At 41.7% G+C, this 9,520-nt stretch overlaps 1 protein-coding gene across 1 annotated transcript in view; it reads left to right on the top strand.

Annotated features, from left to right (window-relative positions):
* The window catches only part of Raver2 (ribonucleoprotein, PTB binding 2), a 79,884-nt gene that overhangs the window by 42,656 nt on the left and 27,708 nt on the right, over positions 1 to 9,520 (top strand). The gene's annotated exons all lie outside the window — the stretch shown is intronic.

The raw sequence follows: 9,520 nt of genomic DNA, 5'->3' as shown, positions 1-9,520 counted from the left end.
GTCAGACATACCAGAAGAGGACATCAGATCCTATTACAAATGGTTGTGAGCCACCATGTGGTTACTGGAAATTGAACTCAGAACCTCTGGAAGAACAGTCAGTGCTCTTAACTGCTGAGGCATCTTTCCAACTTCCCCCCACCCCACTCCCTTTTTAAATCTTATTTTATGTTAAGTACATTTATAGCCCAGCATTGGGAAGGCTAAAACAAGAAAATTGTCATGAATACAAGGCCACCTTGGCTACATAGTGAGCTCCAAAGAAGCCAGAGCTATAGAATAAGACTGTCTCAAAAAACATAAAAATAATAAAATACATTATAGGTTTCCTTCTAAACAAATATTATATTCATATGTCACAAATCTTGAGGTATGGATTTTCAATTTTTGTCATTTTTTAAAATTAAAACATTTACTTTATGAATATGAAGGTTTTGTTTTCTTGTATGTATGTGCCCCATATACGTTGCTTGGTCCCCAAGGAGGCCAGAAGAGGGAGTCAGATCCCCTGGAACTTGAGTTCCAGGCACCTGTGAATTACCATCTAGGTGGGAATCAAACTCCCATCCTCTGGGAGAGCAGCCAGTGCTGTCAACCACTAAACCACATCTCCAGCCTCCTATTTGAGTGTTCGGTTAGCATAGAAGAATTTATTTGTGACATTTTCGTATGTGTATACCATTATATTTTATTCTTATTTGCCCCTGTGAGCCTGCTTCTTTTCTGACTGTCTCTGCTTCCTCTCCCAAACAGTTACTCTTCTGCCGTGTGTGGTGCGTGTGTGGTGCCTGTGTGTGTGTGTGTGTCCGTGTGTGTGTGTATTCCATTGTTCTTTCATTTCCTTCCCCACTCTTTAGACCTTCTTCCCTCTCATAATGCCCTATTGATTTTGATGTCATTTATATGTTTAAGTATCTATGTCTACATATTTTAAATCTTGGTTCTGTATGTAAGAAAATGTGTGGTGTTTGCCTGAATCTAGCTTGTTTTGTTTAGTATAATCATCTTCAGTTCCATCCATTTTCCTGAAAATGTCATAATTTCATTTTCTTCATAACTTACTAAAATTCCATTGCGTATATGTACCACACTTTCTTTATCCATCCATGTGTTGCATATCTAGGTTTGTGTCATAGCTTAGCACTTGTGATTAGAAAAGCCAGTGTGGATGGACGTGCCGGTATCTCAATGGTGCATTGGCTTAGAGCTCTTCAGGTGTACACCCAGGAGTGGTATACCTGAGCTATATGTTACTTCCATTTTTAGTGTTTTGAGGAACATTTATATGTACAGATGTCCAATGTGGCTTCCTCAGTTTACCCAGCCCCAGAGGGTGAATAAAGAAGGGTTCTCTTTTCTACATCTTCACCAGCAATGACAAAAGACATCAATTTCAGTTTACATATAATGACCAAGGATATTGAACACTTAAAAAAAATTCATTAGCCATTTGTATTTTTCTTTTGATAAGTGTATATCCAAATCAGCTGGTCCATTGAGTGTTTTGTGTGTGTGTGTGTGTGTGTGTGTGTGTGTGATTTTTGTAGTTCTTTATAGATTGTAGATATCACTTGTCTAATGTGTTGTTAGAAACATTTGCCCGTTCTGTGACACCCCGTCATGCTCCTGGTTATTTCCTTAATCTTTCAGGAGCTTTTGAATTCAATGCAATCTCATGTGCCCATTCTGGGGGCTCTGTTAATTCCTTTCCAGAAACTTCTTTCCTATGTCTATATTGTATCTTCTCTCTTTCCTCCTAACAGTGTCTGAGTTTCAGATCTTACGTTAAGGCTTTTCAGCCATTTTGAGTTGATTTTTGTGCTTGTTGAGAGATAATGACCTAGCTTCATTTTTTTTGCATATGGATACCCAGTTTTTCCCAACACCATTTTTAAGGAACCATATTTTTCTCAGTGTGTGTTTTCAACAGCTTCCTCCAGAGATAAGGGGCTGTAACTCCCTGGGTCGGTCTCTGGGTTGTCTACTTTGCTCTCTTGGTTTATGGCCTGTTTAATGCCAGTGCTGTGTATCTTTGGTTTCTGAGATGAGCCATTGTGATGCCTCCAGCACCTCGGCTTTTGCTTCCGGTCACTTTGTCATTTAGTGTCTTTTCTACTTCTGTATGAATTTTATGATGATTTTTTCCCCTCTAATTCTGTGAAGAATGCTGTCGGGATTTTGATGTGGATAGCCCTGAATGTGTAAGTTGCTTCTGGTAACATGCTTACTTTCACACAATGAATCCAGCCAGTCCACGAGCATGGAAGGTCTCTGTATCTCCTTGTGTCTTCAGTTTCTTTCTCGGTTGTCTTACAGTTTCAACTTGAGGTTTATTCCTGGGTGTTTTTAAAGGTATTTTAAATAACAGTTATTTCCTGATTTCTTTCTTGACAAGTTTGTTACTGATACATTAAGATTACAGGCTTATGTATGTTGTGTATCCTGCTAAGGGCACTTATCACGTATCGCTCTCTGGTTAAGTATTTGGCGGCTCCCAAAGAATAGAAACCACACATGCAAATAAAAATACCTCAGTTCCTCCCTTTCGTATTTGAATCACTTTTATTTCCTGTTGTTTTAGCTAAGCCTGGGCACTCTGCTTAAGAGTAAGTGGACACCCTAGTCTCCTGGTTTCAAAAGAAACGCTTTTGGATGGTTTTCCACTCTTAGTTACAGTGGCTGCGGGTTTCTCATATTATGTCATAGCACATCCCTCCTGTTGCCCTGGTTTCTTCAGGGCTTTTATCACTGGGATGCAGACCTGTGACTGAGGCCTTTCCTGTATCAATTGAATCGTGATGTGATTTCTCTCCTAAGGCATATTTATGCACGCTGCATTATATTCCTGGATTTATATATGTTGAACCATCCTGGCATCCCTGGAGTAAAGCCAACTCTGTCATGGTGTGTGATATTCTTAATGCATTCTTGAATTTGGATTGCAGATTTTTTTATTGAGAGTTTTTATAGCCGTTTTCTTTCGGGAAATGAGTCAGGATTTTCTTTTTGTTGTTTTTCCCTTCCTTGGTTTTGGTATCAGTTCGATGCTGACTGTAGGAGCGTTAGGTGGTGGCCTTGCTCTCTCTGTTTTATGGGACATTGATGAGCACTCGTGTCAGCTGGCTTGGTGGACTCCAGCAGTCAAATCTAGGGGGAGGCTGTTCTTTCTTAGGAGATTTTATATTACCACTTCAGCCTTGCTATTTTGTTTTCTTTCTCTATTGCTCATATCTTACTGATTTTTCCTATTGATCATAGGTGTCTAGGAATTTATACATTTCCTGTATTTTCCATGTTTTAAAATATAAACTTCAAAAATATTCCTTTATGATCCTCTGTATTTCATTGTTCTTATTTTTACGTCTCATTAGTTCGGGTTAGCATTTGCTAATCATACTTTTTCAAAGAACCTACTCTTCAGTATCTGCCATCCCTTTAGCTCCTAATTAATGAAATTCATTCATTAATTTCTGGCCTGATCATATTCTTGTGATCTGCTGCTTTGGGGCTTGCCTTGTTCCATTTTTTTTTTTTCTAAGACATTGAGGCACATAATCCTCATTGAGGCACATAATCCTCACTGAGACACATAATCCTCAATCCATCTGACTGAGACACAAAATCCTATCTGATCTAATCTGTTATTTTTCAATGTAAAGACTTGTAACTATACATTTTTCTAGCTGTATCCCAAAAGCTATGTTTTTATTTTATCATTGTTTTTAGAAACTTAAAATTTCCTTCCTGATTTTTGTTGTTTACTGGGCTCGTTCAAGATGTACAGTCTCCAGGTGTTGGTATAGCATCTGTGATGTTTCTTACTGTTGATTTCTAGTTTTATTTTACTATTAGATACAAGAAGTTATTATTTGTTGACAATGGCTTTATGACCCAAAAATGTAATCAGTTTTAGATAAGATAGCAGCTTTGGCTGTTCTGTAGATTTGTTAAGTCCATTTGGTTTGTGGTGTAGTTTAACTCTGAGATTTCTTCATTGATTTTTCAGTTTGAATGACCTATCTAAAGAGTGGGGTATTGAAATAACACAGTTATTATATTAGGCCCTATCTGACCTTTAATGAAATTGGGAGCCCCAGTGTATGCTGCATGGGTTTTTGCAATTATCTCCATGAATTGTTGCTTTTACTAGTGCATAATGGCCTTCTTTATCTGTTTTTATTTAGCTTCCAGTGTATTTATCAGACAACCCAATAACTGCTGGCTTATTTTCCAATTTTTTTGCTTTAGCCTTTGACTCCTAGTTTGTCAATGTCTATGCCAGGGAGATGTGTTTCTTGGTGACAGCAGCCAGTTGAATCCTTGGTCAGCCAGGTGATCTGCATGTCTCTAAGATGAGTTGAGGCCACGTACTTACACTCAAGGTTATTGTTGAGAATGTAATTATGTTGGTTGGGTTATTGTTCTTTTCTTTCTACCTGTGAGTATTACGGTTTTCTTAGTTTACTTGTGTTGGCCATGAGACATTCCTTCCTAACTCTGTTCATCTTCTCTCATGAAATTTATCCTTTCCTGAGATCTCATGAATGAGACTCTCTTCCTCTTTTAGGATTCCTTTAAATATCCTCCACAGGGCTGGATGTAATCTCTGGATCTTGACATTCTCAAACTGTTTTTCTCTTTGGGTCTACGTAGAGTCTGTCTTTTTCTTATCTTGACATTTTTTTTCACATGGTCAGCTTCTAGTCTACCATATTGCCTTAGTTTGTGCTTGTCTTGGATTGTCCTTATTTGTCAGTTTTTAAAAGGTTCCAGTTGTTGCAGTATTGGTTGACGGTTTCTTCTATATGTTCAGGCCATGAAATAGCTTATTCCATGCTTTCCTGTCAGCCTCCTACTCTGCACAGCTGTCTTCCAGGGCTGTTCCCCATTGGGGAACTGTGGCAGGAAGGGTTCAGGCTCCCTTATTTACACTCTTCCCAGGCCCCCAGGGTTGCTCAGTTTTAAGTAGTAGATTAGCTCTCAAGGTGACACTTGGGAAACTTCTCTCTGCTCCTGAACAGTCTCACTGCAAAGTCACTGTATTGGCATGACAGGCAGCTGGAATTTAAGGCTTTGATAGCATCGTCTTGGCCTGTCCTGTGGGTAGGACTGCTGTTCTCTTTTCATTTGAACCTCCAGTCTTACCTGTTGAGTGAGGTTTCTGCTTCCCCTCTGCTGCTGGGAGCCACGGGGCTAACGCTGTACTGAGCATGGCTATCTTTCTTCCTTTTTTTGCCCTTTCCTGTTTCTCTGCACTCTTCAGCTGTCTTCTCTTCTTGACATTCTTTTATTGTCATATGGCCATAGATTTTCAAAAGTTATTTTTCTGTTGGTAATTTCTAATTGTTTGTGATTGGAAAACTTAATCTGTGCTGTTGATCCGGAGATGAGGTAATGTTGTGTGCTTTGTGTCTTGTTATGTGGCCAGTTTCTCATGAGTGTGCCGTTCATGCCTGGAAATGGCTCATGTACTGTGCATGCTTGAGTGTTATAAAGTCTGTGTGCAGCAGGGCGGTGGTGGCGCACGCCTTTAATCCCAGCACTTGGGAGGCAGAGGCAGGCGGATTTCTGAGTCCAAGGCCAGCCTGGTCTACAGAGTGAGTTCCAGGACAGCCCGGGCTACACAGAGAAACCCTGTCTCAAAAAACCAAAAAATAAAATAAAATAAAATAAAATAAAATAAAATAAAATAAAATAAAATAAAAGTCTGTGCGGTCATTGTCATCTGTTAGTATCCCAGAAGCTTTTCTCTATAATGTTCAGTTTTTCTATTTCTACTATTCTATAGTTGTTGCTCCAGATTTAACAGTGCGTACTTGATAGGTGTCTGTTGGTAATACACTGGTTGTGTTATCAGTACATCCCTTTCTGATATTACCCTGGCTTCTTCAGCTTTCTTTGGTTTATATTTGCTCTCCCTTCGTCTCAGCCTTTCTCTCTCTCTCTCTCTCTCTCTCTCTCTCTCTCTCTGTCTCTCTGTCTCTCTGTCTCTCTCTCTCTCTCTCTCTCTCTCTCTCTCTCTCTCTCTGTGTGTGTGTTTGTGTATGTGTGTGTTTTATGTGTGGGTCTGATAGCTAATATTTAAAAACTCATATATGGAAGTTCATGTCTTTTTATGGGTGCATTTGAAACATCTTTTAATGTATGTTCCGTTTTTTGTGTGTTTTAGGTACCTTATTTTCTTATGTTTTCTTTAGACTAAATGTTTTGCCTTTTCCCCCATATTTCTAACTATTAGAACTGTCTTCTGCTTGTCAGCTGTGCATTTTATCTTTTAATTAATTTTCTTTTTCTCTTCTTTGTTGTGTTTGTTTGTTTGAAGACAGGCTCACTATGTAGCCTTCGCTGTTCAGGAACTCACTATTTAGACCAGGCTGACCTGAAACTTAGAGATCCACCTGCTCTGACTCCTCAGTGCTGGGATTGAAGGCATGTACATCTGGCAATTTTTTTCATTTTTAAAACTTGTGTGTGCAAAGATGTTTTGCCTGGTATACGGCTATGTACCACATGCATGCAGTGCTCGTGGAGGCCAGAAGAGGGGTCAGGTCCTCTGGAACTAGAGTTACAGACGGTTGTGAGCTGCCCTGTGGGTGCTAGGGCTTGAATCCAGGTCCTTGGGGAGAACAGCAGCTAATGTTCTTAATTGCTAGTCATCTCTCCAGCCCCTTCCCTTTTAAGAGTGGGGTTAGAGAAGAAAGTATACACTTATGCCACAGTGTGCAGTGGAGGTCATAGGTCAACGTTTTTCAAAGTCATTTCTCCTTCCCCCTTGCTTTGAGGCCAAGCCTCCTTTACTGTGCTGTGTGCTCTAGGCTAGGTGGCCTGAACATTCTGGCTGATTCTCCTGTCTCTACCTCCCCTCAATGCTGCGTTTGTCTTACAGGTACATACGTGCCTCTGCATTTGACTTTTTATGCAGGATCTGTGGTTTAAACTCAGGTCTTCAGGGGTTTGTGGGGAGTGCTTTTCCTGGGTAAGCCATCCTCCCAGGCTGCGTTTTCTCTCTTTCCTATTGGTAATTGCTGCTAACTCATCAATACCCTTTCCTCTCTTAGCATCACTTAGCTCATCCCCCGCCATTCTGTTTCCTCCTCCTTACTCCATCACATGACAGTTATTCCCAGTTCCTTACTTTAGAATTATCCTGAATGTTATCTGTTTCATGGGCCTGGCTATTACAAAGTTACGATAGGGTACTTTCACTCCCATATGTCACACAACACTGTCTTGTATTTGCCTCTTTTCCGACTGCAGCATTTCCTCCCAGGGAAATTTGAATGAAGCCATTCATGCGGTGAGAGCTTTTCAGAGCGTGGGCAGTTGGGAACACTGTTCATCTTTCTCATACTTGAGCACTAGCCCCCCCCCCCCACCCCCGTCCCTGAAGATACAGATCTAACTTGGGAAGTTTTTCCCTTAGCACTTGGTTAGTGTTGGGTTGTTGTCTCCTTAGTCTAGTATTTCTAGGGAGAAACTGTTCACAGTTGGCTCCTCATTCTTTGGGAGATGCGTTCTCACTGGAAGCTTTTCATAGCATTGTTTTCTTTCTAAATTTTTTTCAAATTTTGCTTTGGTGTTTATAAATTTTATGACCGCTCTGAGTGTGTGTGTGTGTGTGTGTGTGTGTGTGTGTGTGTGTTCTTTAGCCACATCCTTGAGACCCCAGTGGCGGCTGATCATTGTATTTTTGCTCCTTAGGCCCTCTTTAATAAGGTGCACTTCTCAGCTATTTTTCCAAAGATGCCCCTCACCTTTTCTCCTGCAGGGGCCCCTGTTGAACAAGTCTTGGCCCCTGGCCCTGGCCCCTGTCACTTTGCCCTTACTAATTCTGCTCTTATTAATTTTGTTTGCATCTTTTCTTTCTTTAACCTGGTCTTTTAGATCTCTGATTTCTTTTGAATTATGTTTGTTTCACTATTTAACACGACTGATAAAAGCACGGAATACAGGTTCAGTGGCATGCTCTGTGAGTTTCTGAAGCCTTTATCTACAGAATAGGGACACCCTCGCCGACTTATGGACTTGCTTTTGAGGGTTCGGGATCTAGTCCATGTGACACATTTGCAGCAGTACTATTTATAGTAAGGAAAGGCTGACTTTCTTTTTATGTTCGTTTTTCATGCCTAGTGCTTCCCACTGGGCCTTTATAACTGAGTGTCCCTGTTCATGTTACTAGTTAAAAAAAAATCCTCCATCCTTTTTAAGGCTACTTATCTTTTTTTGGGATATCTGTCATGTTTGGTAGGTAGTCTTAGTTTCCTGTTCATTACCTCTGCTTTCTCTGTCACAAGCTGTCCTGCCTGTTGCCTTTGTTTGAGTGGCTCTAGTCCCCAGATGTCAAGTTATTGTTTCCTTTGAATACATATTTTTTGGGGGGAGGGTGCAGTCAGCTTCCTTGTATGCCAGTGTTTATAGGTTAGTGAAAGAGTCGATGTATATCTCAGTGGTAGAGAGATGTGCTGCTCAAAAGCCTCCATACATACACACATATATATCGAACATAAGAATTTGATAGAGAAAGGGATGATGGGAAGACTAGAGGGGAAGCCTGGGTTTGTTAGGATTTAGGGAAGGCAAGAAGAGAATGCTCTGGCCTGCTATCCTCTGGACTTGCCCCACCACACTGGACACTGCCTCACAGCGCATCTGTACCTCGCACCCAGCCCTATGTTTTCTAGGCTTCACCTTCCTCGGTGCGATACCTTACTGTCTTGTGGGTACGAGGGGCTGCAGATGCTGCTGGGCAGAAAGGAGGTGGTCTGTGACCAGCCTCAGTCCACACCAACGCCGTCTGGTCCGTTCCCTCTGCCGTGTGCTTACATACCACCTGCTGCAGGCAGCCGTGGGCACATGCGGCTCTTTCCCTGTACAGCTTTTGCTGGCGGGAGAGCAAAGCTGTGCAGTGCTGCTTGCCAAAGACCTTTCCGGGCTCTCTTGTGGACCTAGGCTTGCTTTCTTGCTCTCTGTACATGTCTACCCATATACTTTCTATCCAGATGGAGCTTCTTGCCAGCACCATGTCTGTTTCTTGAGTCCGTATTTCTTTCCCTCTCAATTTTATAGACACTGGGTTAAGAGAGAGACTAACTATCCTCGCCGATTCTCCTTTTTCTTGTGGCTAAATGTGTGTGTCTGCGTGTATATAAATGTGTATATATGTCTCTGTGTCTGTGTGTGTATAAAGATACACATATATACACAGAGACAGATGGAGACAGAGAGACAGAGACGGGGAGACAGAGAGGCAGAGACAGGGAGACAGAGAGGCAGAGACAGGGAGACAGAGGGGCAGAGACAGGGAGACAGAGGGGCAGAGACAGGGAGACAGAGAGGCAGAGACAGGGAGACAGAGAGGCAGAGACAGGGAGACAGAGAGGTGGGGAGAGAGATGGGAGAGAGAGGCAGAGATAGAGAGATGGGGAGAGAGGCAGAGACAGAGAGATGGGGAGAGAGGTAGAGACAGAGAGATGGGGCGAGAGGGAGAGACAGAGAGATGGGGCGAGAGGGAGAGACAGAG

Source organism: Grammomys surdaster, unplaced genomic scaffold, assembly GCF_004785775.1.
Source record: "Grammomys surdaster isolate TR1022 unplaced genomic scaffold, NIH_TR_1.0 341, whole genome shotgun sequence".
In the NCBI taxonomy this organism is placed as follows: Eukaryota; Metazoa; Chordata; class Mammalia; order Rodentia; family Muridae; genus Grammomys; species Grammomys surdaster.
Note: the sequence above shows the minus strand (reverse complement) of the source record. Positions and strands in the feature narration are given on the sequence as shown.